The sequence below is a fragment of the Mesoplodon densirostris genome, chromosome 9, assembly GCF_025265405.1.
Source record: "Mesoplodon densirostris isolate mMesDen1 chromosome 9, mMesDen1 primary haplotype, whole genome shotgun sequence".
NCBI classification, from domain to species: Eukaryota; Metazoa; Chordata; class Mammalia; order Artiodactyla; family Ziphiidae; genus Mesoplodon; species Mesoplodon densirostris.
The window spans coordinates 74,482,485-74,496,548 of record NC_082669.1 but is presented as its reverse complement, the minus strand read 5'-3'; the positions used below and the strand labels follow the sequence as shown (position 1 = coordinate 74,496,548).

General features: G+C 37.1%; 1 pseudogene; it reads left to right on the top strand.

Moving 5' to 3' along the window:
• The first annotated feature begins 9,946 nt into the window (after positions 1–9,946).
• Positions 9,947–11,032, top strand: LOC132495793 (nucleolar complex protein 2 homolog; annotated as a pseudogene).
• Positions 11,033–14,064: the final 3,032 nt, after the last annotated feature.

Sequence of the window (14,064 nt, the reverse complement as noted above, 5' to 3'; positions counted from 1 at the left end):
TAAAGTCTGTAAAGTTTTAAGAAAATATTTTTCTTAGGCTATAAAAGGACATTATTTGACCCTACCAAAATTATTATAAAATTATAATGATAACCAAACAGTAGCATTGGTATATGGGTAGCATTGGTATATGGGTAGTCAAACAGCCAATGGTAGGATACTGAGATCCCAGAAGCAGACTCCCCGGTATTGCTGATCTTGTTATCAATCTAAATTGCCTCTGAAGATCAGCTGGAGGAAGAATAGACTGTTCAGTGAAGGATGGTTGCACAACTGGGTATCTATTTGGCAAAAGATCGGTTTGTATCCCACTTTAGACTATACACAAAAATCAAATCCAGACAGCAAAAATCTGAAAATGTGAAAAACAGAACTTTAAAGCTTTTAGAAGTAAATACAGGAGACGATGTCACGAAATTAAGGTAAGAACTTATTAAACAAGATACAAAAAGTACAACTCATGATAAAAAAAATTTACACACTTAAAGCCTTCATTCATCAAAGAGACCATTTTAAAATTAAAAGCCACAAATTTTTAACATATAAAACTGGTAAAGGCATGGTAGCAGAATAAATCATTTACTCTTACAAATGAGGGGGGAAAATTAACCAGATTAAAACTTGGGCAAAAATCAAGGCCATGCATTTTAAATGAGAGAGGCACACATAACATATAACAATACAAAAACATGATGAAATTTATGGGAAAATTTGTGGGAAATACAAATCAAAACAATGCTAAATTACAATTTCACATGAATCAGATTGACAGAACTTTAAACATTTTGCCTGTTTTAGGGGTTATTTTTGGATGTGGTGCATTGAGAACTACTATCACACAGAGCTGGCAGGAATGTAAATTGGGAAACATTGTAAATATATCTAAATTCAACCAGTGAAGTTGATGATGTGAGTCTTATGGCCCAGCAAGTTCATTCCTAGGTATATACCCTAGAGAAATTCTGCCCCAGATGCCCAAGGAGTCATATAAAAGGATATTCATAGCAGCATTATTTGTAATGTCCAAAAAATTAGGAACAATCCAAATGTTCATCGCTAATCATACTTTTCACATGAAGTTCAAAAACACGCAAAACTAAATCATATATATTTTAAGGATACATACATGTGAAGCAGTTCTTTAAAAAAGAAGTTGTATGGTAAATACAAAAGTGGGGATCATGGTTTTCACAGAGAAGAGGAGTAATGGACCAGGGTCAGGGAGGAATACACAGAGTGTTTTCCTAGTATTGATAATCCAATTACTTGGATTATATTATTATCTATACCTTATAAAGGTATTAAAACATTCCCATGTATTAATGAAATGTTTCACACTATATTCTAAGAGAGAGAATGAATTATTTCCCAGAAGCCCAAAGTGGGTTAGGAGACAATAGTTTCAAGTCACTTTAAATCAGTTCCATTTTCTTGGATCTCATAAATCCAGCTGTCTTTAAGCATGATTTAAAATCCAGGCCAGCCCCATCCCTGACGTGGCACACAGAAACACTCATATGTCTTTTGTTCTACAACTGTTTCACTTATAAGACACTTAAAGTATAATCTTAAAGTAATTTTGTCCCCCTTTGTCTTTTTAAAATTAACTCAATGAGTTATACCATATCTGAGATTCGCTTCAGTAAATCCAAAGCTGGCAGTATAGATGAAACAAGCTGAGCATAAGTTGATGACTGTTCCAATTGGTGATAGGCACATGTGAGTTCATTGTACTATGATCTCTACTTTTCTATATGTTTGAAATTTTCTGTAATAAAAAGTTTAAAAAATTAATTCGGTGGTCAAAATTTTTCCTTGAGTGTACATGAAAACTAAGTCCGTTGACTTTTCTGACTACTCATAGGTAATAAAAATCATATGGCTGCTTTAAATCAGGAAATAATGTCTCAATTCAAAAATTCTAATTGCAAGACCTATATGATAAAACTCTTATATTATAAACTTAAATCTTCCCCTCCCTAGTATGATATTCTGTAGGCAAGAGGCCAGAAAATAGAGTAGGGTGGTATTGTGGTTCATTTTTCTTTTCCTATTCATTTGTCCATTTGCAAAGAGGATTTTTATCTCCCTCAGGTTTAGTTTAGAGAGGAGAGTAAAAGGGAACAGAAAAATTCTTACTTGACTGCTGCTGTTTTTCGATGGCTTTATAGTCTCTGGGTATTGCTGGTATTTAAAGCCTACTCTTGTAGGGCACTTTTGTATGGATTTTTCAGAGGTCCCACTGGGAATATCCACTGCATTGCCCACAAAGCATTTTCCTCTCGCTTTCACTCCTCTCCTCATCTTGTTTTCTGCTGGTCCACTGTACTCTACAGAGACCCCTTCAGATTAAAATACTAACAGGCCAACTCTCACCCCTTTGTAGCCCACCACTCATTCTTAGAAGCATTCATGTATTTTTTTCTCCAGTGAACTCTGGAAATGCATACACCTCTTGTTCAACTGATCTATCAGCTGCTGGCTACATCATATATATAACCCTTGTATTTTTCAGATAGAAGCCAGACAGAAACCCACCATTCAACATTGTAGGTCACGTTATTAAACTTTCTCAGAAGTTTTGTTGAAAAGTCTCCTCACCAGGCTTGAACAATTTCCGCTCTTACTCTACAGGTCTCAATTGCTGTCTCCAAAGAAATCCTCTTTATAATAATCTCCCTTTCTTCATCTCAATAACATGAATGATGGCTTTTGATTTGCAAAACCCAGTTTTGATATTTTATTTTGAAAATATCCCTCCCAGGGAGACCCCACATTGATATATAATCTCCTTCAATTTACTGTTCTGTAATGAAGAGACATGCTGAAGCAATCTCGGTGCTGATTTGGATGGTCTTTGAAAGATGTCAGTGAACGGAAATATAGTCAACAGAATTAAGATTAGTAAATAGCATGATTTTTTTTTTAAAAAGAGCCTTCTGGAAACTAGAGCTAAATGGTAAGAGTTGCTTGTTTGGTTTGCTGTCATGGATTAGCAAACATATTTTGATTAATATTTAGGCAATAAAAAAATGAGGACAAGGAGTGGGCTATTATTAATAAAAACAGATGTGTTCATACATATGGATCTAAATACAGTTTATTGCCAATAAAAGCAGTTATGTTTATCATGAGATTAGTAAAGCATTTCACAATTTCTTTGGTACCCTCAATTTTCAGATTAGGTTTAACATATGTGCTGAAACGCAGTAGTATGAGATATTTCGTATAATAATGTTACAAAAAATGTTAATTATGTCAGTATAGAAGGAAGTCACCCATGGAATACTTTAATACTCATCATTTTAATTGATAATTTAGGTAAAATGTATCTAATGTGCAGATAATACATTAATATATTTTAATTTTTATGTAAAGTGTAACTTGCTGCATAACTAAATTACCAGTCAAACTTCATTTTTCACCATTTGTTGTTTTGTCCTTGACCTTTGAAACTTAACTGTTTAAAATAGCAAATTACCTTAAATGGCAACTGTTGACTAATTAGTTTCACACACATTATTTGATTAGTCTATACTATTAATAGATAGCCTGTGTTTCTCAAACATTCTCGAAATCAAATTTTTAGCTCAATTACACAATAACAAATCCAAATGTGTGGTGATATAGCAAACAAGGCTAATAAAAATGAGACCTTGCAAATGAGCCAAGGTATTTTAATGAAATGTGTTCCTCTTGGAATTTGGAGCACATGGTACGTTGGAATGCCATGTGATAGAGGTTCTGTGGAGGAAAACCCAACAGTAATAGATGATACCTCTCCTTTTTTTGTCAGTAAGGTTTTTTCCAAAGGTGTTTGTACTCTAATAAGTTGTAGACCATATGACATTTACACTACCAAAGCTAGGTAAGTTACCGTTATTGCTCTGCTGTGAGCAAGACTAAGCACTTCCTCCGAGTCTTTTCCAAATATAAGTTCAGGCAAAACTTAGGCATTTTTGAAAACTGAGGTAACAGAACTCTATATTGAGTAGATTGTTAGGCAGAGAAAAAAGTCCCACCCTGATTTCCTCTTATCTAATCAACACTGTTCCACAAACCCATCTATATCTTTGAATTTTATAGCATTTAAGAGAATAGCTTAAAATAGAAAAGAAAGAAGCAAGAAGAAGACAAAAGTAATAGAAAAATAATTTTAAAAAGCAGAAGTGGCAGCAGTATAGCCAAGAAAAGCATGAAAAGAAAAATGCTCAATTTATTGATAAAAATCTTTAGAAGTACCAAGGTCAAAACAAGTAAAACATAAGTGTGTTTCTACTCTCCCTTCCTCTTCATACGGCTCCCAACTCACAGGCCTGAGACATTGCTTCTAGATGAACAACATCACGAGACACTCACATGTCAGATTACCCAGTGACTTATGCTGTTCTTTCAAACAGTGATAATTGTGCAGTTGTGCTTTTTAAGGCAGCGGACTATATATTCAATTTTGTTCTGATCTAAAATGCACTGTCCAAAAACACCTCACATTGCAGACTTTTTGAACATGGAAACTTATTTTACAGTGAGATCACAGTCCAATTAACATTGAAAAGTGATATCATTTTAATCAACATTTTCCATCTGTCTATCAAAGGCATGTAGCTCTGTGTGTGTGTGTGTGTGTGTATGTATGTGTATGTGTGGTTGGCATCATCTCACTGAATTGCTTAAATAGCATAAAAAAGGCTAAATCATACACATTTCAAAAGTACACTTAGCTCAAGAATAAAAGTAATTAAATACTTATTATTATGTCAGAAAGTTAGAATATCTCTGGAAATCCTAGTCATGTGACCATAATTCATAGGTATAACTCTGGGAAAAAGGAACAAATTAAATAATTAGATAAAAGCCGATACACCCTAAAGCACAGAAACATCATGACGTACTATAATCAGGGTCAGGTTGGGAGAGGGGTTAGCAGGAGGAGTCATGAGGGAAAACAAGTGCTAAATATATTCATAGACTGATCAAAATAAAATATTTTTGTATTAATTAAATTCTGCTTGATAATAAAATATATTATAGAAACTTTACCTCTATCTGGGTAAACCAAATAATAGAAAGAACATCTGCTGGATAGAAAAAAGAGGTTATTTTGAATTTCTGCTTTTGTGGATTCTAAAAGTTCAAAAGACCTACCCCAAATTGTGCAAAACAATAGATCAGAATGAAGTATCAAGTAAGATGCTATGAGAAAGATTAATATATGAGAGATTCAAGTATTTATGTGATCAGATTGTTCTGAAATCTGAACCTATGTTGGGACTGGAGCACAGGGTCTAGTTGTCAAGCTTAAATTAGATGAAATAACTTTAGTGATATAGTCCAGGTCATCCAAATGGCTTGGCAGGTAGTAACAGTGTTAATAAATGGACTTTAAATTTCCCAGTCCTTAAATTCCCTGGAATAAAAGAAAAGGGAGACAGTAAGAGCTTGAGTGAGACCATTAAAATTCATTTCTGCACTTAATCTGGTGATGAACTCAGGGGAAAATAGCCTCTGAATCTATGTTCTTTAAGTCAAACTATAATTTAATGTAACCTGCTCAATAACTTTGAGGTTTCTGGCTTTCAAACTTTCAAACTTTCTTGACCACAAACCAAAATAATATATATTTTCAGAATCCAGTCCATATGCATGAGCACACTACTATTGAAAAAAGGTTTCATGAAGTGACGCTTACTGTGATAAAAGAGTGTGACTCAACTTTTGATATGTGGCCACTGACAGCCTTCATACCCCAACATTCTCCCTTTTTTTCTTCCCCCACATCCCTCCTTTTGAGCTAAGAGAGGTGCGGGATTTCAAATCACCCAAGGCCCAGTCTGCCTATGGGAATTTTTGCCACATCTCTCCTCCTTAACCACTATAAAAACCCTGTGCCACTCCCCTTTCGTGACTCTCTCAAGTCATTTTTTAGCCTGCTTGGAGCTTCTCTACTCTCCCCAGAAAGCCTGTTATGTGTGTAATATATTTTTTCATACTTTCCTGTTGCATGTGTGGCATCATCAGTCACCACATCTGAACCAAATTTAGGGGCTGTTCCACGTCTTTAGAGTGACCACAGCACTTACCTAACGACGTGTAATGAATTTTCATATTCTCTATTCCATTCCATGGTATTTCATTTAAAATAATACTGATCATAACCTTCTACAGTGATTTTATAACCCATTAATTGTAGATTTCATTTGAAAATTCTAGTGCAGGATAAGGAAAGCATAAAAATTCTGACTCTAAATGATTTTTAGGTCTTCTGATTTTTAACATATTATATACTTGGATAACAATAACAATAAGACCTGGCATTCCAAACATATTCCAAGGATGGCATATCTAAGCATAGCAAGACTCCAGCTTTTCCTACCTCACTGTTACTCCAGCCATACTATACCTGTCATGAAGGTGACAGAGCTGTCCTTCTCAGAAGTTCATAATCACCTGATGACCTTATTAAAATGCAGATTTTCAAGCAGTAATCTTGGGTAGGAGCAAAAGTTCTGCATGTCTAACAATTGTCAAGCTAGTGTCCATATTGCTTGTCCATGGAGCATACTTTGAGTAGAAGGTTAGAGAAGATCGCTATGGAAATCTCCCTCTGACTGTGTGTTGTCCCTATGCCTGTGCCTCCTCTGTGCTCTAGTGCTGAGTAGCTGTGTCAGAAAGTTTTCATTTCTGATAGGTAGACACTTGCGTTGTCATTTCCCTTATTTCTCTGTCCGTGCATCCTTTATAGTATCTGACTCATTTAACAGTAAGTTGTACACATGATGCCCTTTTACCACTAAACACTTCAGCATACAGTTCCTAAGAATCACAAGTCTCGTATATAATCGAATTCAAGAAATTGACATTAAAACAACACTGTTATCTAATTTACATTCCTTATTCAAATTCTAATTGTCCCACTAATGTTCTTTATGGCAAAAGAAACAAATGTCTGGTCCAGGATACAAGCCAGGATCCCATGTTGCATTTAGTTGTCATTCCTCTTTAGTCTTTTCTTTTTTTTTTTTTTTTTTTTGGTACGCGGGCCTCTCACTGTTGTGGCCTCTCCCATTGCGGAGCACAGGCTCCAGACACACAGGCTCAGTGGCCATGGCTCACAGGCCTAGCTGCTCCACAGCATGTGGGATCTTCCTGGACCGGGGCACGAACCCGTGTCCCCTGCATTGGCAGGCGGACTCTCAACCACTGCGCCACCAGGGAAGCCCTCATCTTCTTTAATCTGGAACAGTTCTTTAGTCTTTCCTTCTCTATCATGTCCTTGACATTTTTGAAGAGTGCAAGCTCTTTATTTATAGAAGTTTGTCTGAAGTATCTTCATAATTCAATTCAAGTTATACATTTTTGGCAGGAACACCAGAAAAGAGATGTTGTACTTTTGGTTAATCATTCAGCAGGAGGCAAATGGTACCTATTTCTCCCATTACCGGTAAAGTTAGATGTGATCACCTGGTTACAGTGGTACCTGCCAGGTTTCTACAAGGCAGAGATGCTGTTATTGCACTTGTAATTAATAAGTATTTTAGGGAAGGTACTGAGGATATTCTGTTTCTTATAATCCTCTCAATTTAGTAACTATTGATACCTCTTGTCTAAACAATTTTTATTGTGTTGCTTGCCAAATGGTAATTTTCTGACTTCATGTTTCATTCTCCCTAGGTTGATATTTTTACTTTTAATAGCATTTCAAGATGACAGTGCAAGAAAGTTGAAAACTGTCTTGAATTTTTCACTTTCATCAATTATCATACATCTAATCATGTAGCAACCACTTGAGGAATGTATAGAACCTAAAGAAGGTAAGTAATACCATTACTATGAAATCAATGTTATATGGAAAATTTTAAATGGCTTTTGTGAAGTCATAGGGCAAAAGTACTTAAAAGCAACAATAGCAATAAAAAACAAACTAAAATAAAACAGTCTATGCATGGAGTGATTTCACACCATCAGCCACCTGAGAAAACTTGACACTTTGTTGAAGAATCAGCTAGAGACTTGGGATCTGTGAAATGGGTCATAATCAAGGGATTCAAGAGCCTGAATCCTTTTATCCAATTATATCCTGCACACAGAATAGTCATCCTTGTCTAAGGTGGGAAGGTCATTAGATATGCCCAGAGCAATACTTTCCCTCTTAGACACTAAACTAAGTGAGAATTGATTTTACCAAATGTGTGCAATTATTTGTGAAATGCTCAAACCTTCATATCACTGCCCCTGAAGTTTTTCAAAGATTACAAATCATATCCAGCTCCTTGTTGGATAAGAAATTGGTTTAACTTAGAAGTAAGAAAATCTCCCTAACAGACACCCCCAAACAGCCATTGCCAATGGGGATATCACTTAAAAGTTACCAGAATGGATGTTCTCTCCTCATGATTAGTATCATATGTTTTATTGATTTAAAAGGCATCCTCAGAAATAAAGAAGAAAAAAATCCTCAGTCTTTCCTCCAGCCACTCATGTAAAATGCCCACAGAGCTGTAACATCTGCTTGGCAGTATTAGCATAATACATTCAAAAATCGAGTTATCAGAGGCATTTCAGTCCACAGTTGCATTGTTTTTCTTGTTAATGTCCTATAGCTAATGTAATATTTCACCTCTTAAAAAGCGAAGCTCAGGTTATCTGATTAAGTTTGGCACCAAGAAGAAGAATGACCTGAATTTTCTGAAGATGTGAGTGATATATTTGTGCCTAGACAGAAACCGCCAAACGATTATGTACTTATTAAGCAAAGCTGTACTAGATAAGAAACTCTATTTTTACTGTATATAAAAAGATTTTAGAGGTCGGGAATATCAACTTATGGATAATGATCCCAGATCCCTATTAGCCAGAGGACCAGAAATGAGTACTATTTTGATGTATGTTAGAGTGAACACAATGATATATTTCAGGAGAAATTGATGTAAAGATAAATATGATATTTCAGTGTTAAAACTCAAACACATCCACATAAACATCCTAAGAAACAGATTGCCTCCTTGTGTGAAAGGTAAGCAAGTCCACACATTTCAGTACCCACTGAGGGCATTGCTGCAGGGTAGTAATTCATTCATGGTGATGATACAGACTTAGGAACAAAAGGTAAAACAACACTTTCTATTTTCTGTTCAGGAAGATAAAGGGATTTATGGTATATCTAGAAGGATTTCCTTCAAAATATGTTTTGAAAATTAAAAGAGAATTTGCTGCTCAAAGGGTAAGCTAGAAAGTGGACACAATCATTTTGTCCAAAAAAGAATGATTAATTATAATGTTTTTTTAAAAAGAATGAAAAGAATTACAGCAAGATATCAAAAAAGGTTGTTTATGTATCTTTCTTCTTTGTCTTTCATTCTTTTTATTTTTTTCTATATTTTTCTCAATTTCTGTTATCACCTGACTAGAAATACTGTCCATAACTCTCACCTTTGACAATTTGGAAAGTTGATTTATTAGAAATGGGATATAACATAGTAGAAAAAACAAAGTCATTCCACCTTAACTTCCAGAAAACCCTTCAGTGAAAACAGCTGGCATACTTCTTCTATGGAATTACAGCATATTCCTTTGCTGAAATAATAAAATATTATAAAATAACTGTGAGTAGGTACATTTTAAAATCCACATAGCTAAAGATGTTAAACATAAATAATTAAATAAAATCCACATAGCATTTATGTATTAAGCTTTAATTATCAATATACCTGATCATATGCAATTAACTATGAAAACTATTTTTAAAATATATGTGATTATGTTTCATTTACTATGAAAACTATATGGAAACTGAGGTAAAACTGAAGTCTGTAATTCTGATTTTTGAACATCTCCTTACACCAACTACTGCCAACAGAAAAACAAAACAAATTGACTACAAGCCTCATTGTTTAATCACTAATAAATAAGCAAATAAGCAATAGATAAGTAAACAAACAAATAGATAATGGAACTAGAGACAGAAAAGGCACAGAGCTACAGAGAGGTAGGTTGGCCAGGCAGGAGCCCTCCAACCAGCCAGTATCAAGGCCATGCCTTTGAGCACAAGGAACAGCTCTCCTGGCTGAAGGACAAAGATTCTGAGTTCCACCAGTTCCTGCAGGAGAATGATCAGAGCCTGCTGAACTTTAGCCACTTGGACAGCTCTAAGGGTGAAGAGGAGCAGTTCCACTCCTTGCCAGACCTGTAGGAAGAAGCAAGTGAGGAGGAGGATAAGGACAAGGTTCCCAGAGTGAAGAGGGGTGCTGCCCCAGTGACCCTCACCAGGGTCAAGAGATGGAAGTAGGCAGCAGGCAAAGCAGCCCCTTACTCCAGAGCTGTGCCACCAAGTTATGCAAGTGTTCCAAGCTGTCCTGGCCACCACCCAAGGAGACCAGGAAGGTACTGAGGCCAGCAAATTCCAGGTCATCGACAGTGTTGTGTTCAGTGCTCTGGTCACCTTCTCCATCAGAGCTTCCTTCGGCTGCCTCCAGAAGCTGTTGTTTGGAAAAGCCCTGAAGGACAGCAGTTGAGTGCTGCAGCCATCCAGCAGTCCATCGGGTGAGGGAGGGTAGTTCCATCTGGACCTCAAGGCTTACCAGAGCTCAGTCATGCAGTTGGTGGCCGTGGTGCCTCATGCTGCCCACAAGGACGGTGGTCCTGTGCAGCAGGAGTGAAGAGAGGCTGCGAGTGCTGGCCTTCCTGGTCCTCATAAGAGTCTGCGCCACACGAAGGATGCCTTCCTCATCCAGTCCTCAACAAACGTACATCACGTACTTGAGGAACTGCAAGTTCACCTCTGGAGCTCTCTGCCCCTCCTCAGCTTCGTGCAGCAGACCCTAACCAAGCTGCTGGCCCTGGGCCCCAGTGTCGGCTACCGGTGTGCCTTCGTCTACACCCGCCAGCTTGCCATCCACCTGGGCAACACTGTGACCACATGCAAGAAGAAGACACACCAGTCAGTGTCTGACTGGCCCTTGGTGCACTGCCTGTACCTGTGCCACCGCGCCCTCAGCACTGCCTGCCCCAGGAGGCTCTCCAGCCCTTGATTTAGCTCCTCTCTATGAGTTTCTTAGAACTCTTGGGTTTATGTAGTATTTACTCTCTACATCAATGCCAGTTATTTCTTTTGAGTGTGCTTTTTTTAAAAATTAAGCATTTATAAATTTGTTTTGTTTTAAAATCACAACCTAAGCATTATGGCATATGAAATAATGCATATGGAACAAAAAAGCCACATGGCATTTCACTTGCTGGGCAGGCAGCTAGCTAGGTTTACTCACTAGCTAAATGTGCCTCTCACAAATTATTGGGGAAAATGTTAAATCTGCAAATGTGCAATTAATACTAAGATCAGTGAGGTAATCATTTTTATTTCTTTTCACTGGATAATGAATTGGCTCTAGGCTATTATATTTGAGTGCACTGCCTTCTTTTTGAGTCTTGGTCTACATTTATGAAAACATTTGGTCAACGTACATCTATAATTTTCCCCAACCCTTCACAGCTATAAGTATTCTGAATCAAACTTTCAATTCTCTTATTCAATTTATCACACATGTCAGACTTCCTTGAGAAAGCATTTCAACTTCCCTTAAACAGATTATCTTTATTTCAAACAAGGTTTTACTTATTTAAATGATTATTGTTGATAAAATTTTATATGGAATACAAAAAACTTACTCTTTTATAATTATTTTGCATTAAGAACTTTTTAATCCTACTCTACCCAGACTAGTAAAGATGCTGCCTTTCTTTTTTTTTCTTCAAAAAACATCTCAGAAGCAATTAGCTGGGGCTTCCCTGGTGGTGCAATGGTTGAGAGTCCGCCTGCCGATGCAGGGGACACGGGTTCATGTCCTGGTCCGGGAAGATCCCACATGCCGTGGAGCGGCTAGGCCCGTGAGCCATGGCCACTGAGCCTGCGCGTCCGGAGCCTGTGCTCCGCAATGGGAGAGGCCACCACAACAGTGAGAGGCCCATGTACCACAAAAAAAAAAAAAAAAAAAAAAGAAAAACAATTAGCTACAAAAGTTGCCCTTGACAATTTGAATGGGATCTTTAAAATGTAAATATTGAATCTTTACACAAATTATCTCTTGAAAAAGGAATAGTTGTAAGTCCCATTTTACAAATTAGGGAATTAGGAGAAGAGGGGGTAGGTAATTTGCCAAGCCTCTTTCTATCCACTTACCATCTAACCAGCCTTTCAAGATACTGTTGGCCACAGGCTTTATTTTTTAAGTTGAACCTGCTGCAAGTCCTGCTTTATTTACAAACTGCACTACAAAAGCAACATGTGACTAGGAAAAGTTAACAGATGCAAACCACCACTTAGACAGTATCTCAGAATAAAGGAAAAAATGAGATAAGAAGCACATTTAACTTTCACATTATTTAAATAATGGTGCTAAGTATTCATTCCACATTAATTGGCCTACCTATTAGGAGATGTTTGAAAACTATTAACATTAAAAGCCCAGGACATTTTAAATCTTCAGTAAAATGTATTATTACATCTAATTTAGATATTTAAATGCTCATGCATTAGTGATCTTTTGCACCTTAAAAATCAATCCCACCTTTAAAAAACCTGATTTCATGGTATGAATCTAAATGTCAAATTCCTATACTTAATTTCATTTATCCTTTCAAAGACAAAGGAGATGTTGGGGGTGGGGGGGAGAACACTGGCTAGAAGTCAGGACACTTGACCTTTTGTTTTGAACCTGCTTCTAACTACAGTGTAAAAAATGGTCATAGAATCTCCAATGGTCTTTGTCTTCTTCTCACGTATAAACAAGTAAACAAGTGCTAGAGAATTTCTAAGATCTCTTTTGTCTAATCTGTTATATAAAATTATTGTGCCTGCATAAAAATACATCTTTCTTTATAAACCCTATCCTAAAACATATACTTAAAAAAATAGAAGCCAATTTCCTTTTTAATTCATAAACTACAGAGTTCCTTCTTATATCTACCTCTGGTAGGGCCCCTACTTTATTTATAATCTTTGTGATTTAGACAGAGCTTTTTAATATGATAACCATCTATCAAACTTCACCTGTTATTGCACCTGTTATAATGATAATTCTGCCTGTTTTCTTTTGACAAAGAAGCTACATGGTATGATTGCTAAAATGACATAGAAATAGAATAAGAATCTCATGTCTTCCTACTATTTTTCATGACCTGCTTCATGAATTAAAAGAAGTCACTTATGGGGGGCTTCCCTGGTGGCGCAGTGGTTGAGAATCCGCCTGCTGATGCAGGGGACACGGGTTTGTGCCCCGGTCTGGGAAGGTCCCACATGCCGCAGAGTGGCTAGGCCCGTGAGCCATGGCCACTGAGCCTGCGCGTCTGGAGCCTGTGCTCCGCAACGGGGGAGGCCACAACAGTGAGAGGCCCGCGTACCGCACAAAAAAAAAAAAAAAAAAGTCACTTATGACATTTTCCTGAAGACTACACTTACTGCACCATTTCCTCCACTTGGAATATGCTCCATTTCTCCAAAATGAAATACAGTAACAATCCTGTGAAGGCAAGGAACAGTGGCTAAGGATAATGAATCCAAAAGCAAGATATGTGAGAGTATAGCTGGGAATTGTTCTCTTTCAATTTTGAAGATGGACATTTCTTCACTGGTCTGCAATTACAATGACAGAATCTATTTGGCTTTGGATGAGCAGAGAGGGAGTTATTAGATGAACATCAGAAAAAGGTTTAAGGTGTAGAAAGTGCTGTTACTCAGGATGGCAAAGCACCAATGTTGACCTGATTATTTTCATGTAGGGAGACTCATTTTGTGATCACCAGTTGCAGGCTATGTTAGCCAGAAAACTGGTTAGAAACACTATAGGACATTTAATACTGATGGATGCCCATCCCCACTCCCCAGACCAAATAAATCAGGAGCACTGGGCTTGGGGTACAGTAGAGTATACTTGAAAATGTCCTCAGGTGATTCTAATGTGCAACTAGGGTTAAGAAGTAATGCCCTAGAGAAGTGGTTTCCAGACTTGGTTGCGTATTAGATGTTCATGGGGAAACAATGCCAGTTCCATCCAGTGATCCTCATTTGTTGGG